This window comes from Hyposmocoma kahamanoa, unplaced genomic scaffold (genome assembly GCF_003589595.1).
Source record: "Hyposmocoma kahamanoa isolate Upper Pololo Valley unplaced genomic scaffold, ASM358959v1 78, whole genome shotgun sequence".
NCBI classification, from domain to species: Eukaryota; Metazoa; Arthropoda; class Insecta; order Lepidoptera; family Cosmopterigidae; genus Hyposmocoma; species Hyposmocoma kahamanoa.
This window is the reverse complement of record NW_020653945.1, coordinates 1,853,699-1,855,098: the sequence shown is the minus strand read 5'-3', so window position 1 is coordinate 1,855,098 and position 1,400 is coordinate 1,853,699. Positions and strand designations below refer to the sequence as shown.

General features: G+C 42.1%; 1 protein-coding gene across 1 annotated transcript in view; it reads left to right on the top strand.

Moving 5' to 3' along the window:
- LOC113233232 (116 kDa U5 small nuclear ribonucleoprotein component) overlaps window positions 1–1,400 on the top strand; it is a 46,261-nt gene that overhangs the window by 8,264 nt on the left and 36,597 nt on the right. The gene's annotated exons all lie outside the window — the stretch shown is intronic.

The following is a 1,400-nucleotide window of genomic DNA, read 5'->3' as shown; positions in this document are numbered from 1 at the left end:
GCCCTAAGGTCTCCAAACAAATGTTGCTCGACACCCTGGGCAGTTTCTACCGGGAGTAAAAAAAAAATTCAAATTCGCAAAACAAAATGGCCGCCATACAAATTTCGGGGGACTATATCTCTGAAACTATTAGAGATAGGTAAATTATGTTTAAACTTAAGTCCGAAAAGGCAATAGGAGCTAATTGACTGTCAACTTCATTTTTTCAAAATGGTCGATTCAAGATGGCGCCCGAAAAAAATTTACCGATGGTGCTGAAATTTGGCACTTGGCTGCGTATGAGGCCCCATAATATGAAATTGTGTTTGTAGTTCTTCATATTCAAACATGTCCGCCATACATTTTCCACCGTCCAACGTCATTGTTCTCCTAGAACGAATCGAGGTGTGTTAAATAAATGTACAAGGATTGTGTTTGACTGAGAATATTAAATATCAGAAAAATCCAAAACTTTCAAGACGTGGTCTGCATCAGGTAGGACACCACCTGCTCGGCCAAAGCGTTAGAGATGGTATGGCTTTCAAACAAAAATTATCAAGGAACCTGATCAGGTTCTACTGGAACTAAAAATTTTCCAAAATGGCGAATCCAAGATGGCCGCCATAAAAAAAATTCTTTACTGAATCTTCGCAATTATTGATGATGTATGAGTAGTTTCTTCTGAAGTATGTAAGGATACGACTTGACGAGATCATACCAACTACTTGACTCCCTCAGAACCAAATAAAGTTAACAAAAATATATTTCTGAAACAAACACTACAACCAGCAAACTGTCACAAGCCTAAGACACAGGCCTCGCGGGCCGCTTTAGCGGCCCAGCGCAACGCGCAACATACTATACGTGTGTAGCTCGATTACTACTGACTGATGTAGATATTTAGGTAATAGTTCTCCCAGAAGGAACAGCGATAGTTTAAAATGATTTACAGGAATAGTGGCTGGAAGGGTTCAGTGAGTACGAGAAAATCCGGATATCTTGGAATAGTGCTCCACATCAGGTGGGACAGAGGCCGTTCGCTCAAGTATCGTAGATGGGCACATGGCTCTCAAATAAAAGTTGTCAAGAATCTTAGTCAGGTTCTACCAGAATCGAAAATGTTCTGATATGACGAATTTAAGATGGCCGCCATACGAAATTGACTATTCTGAATCTTCGCAGTTGTCAATGATATACGACTGGTTTGTTCTGAGATATTTAAGGATACAACTTGACGCGATCGTACCAACTACCCCTACATGTAACTTCACTGGAGCAGTCGACAACCCTGCTTCCTCCCATCCAAACTCAACCAAAGAGGATTCACACGACACCCAAAGAAAGCCCCCGCGGGCCGCTTTAGCGGCCCAGCGCAACATGCAACATCCAAGTCGACCTGGTTTCCGTGATAAACGGCACAG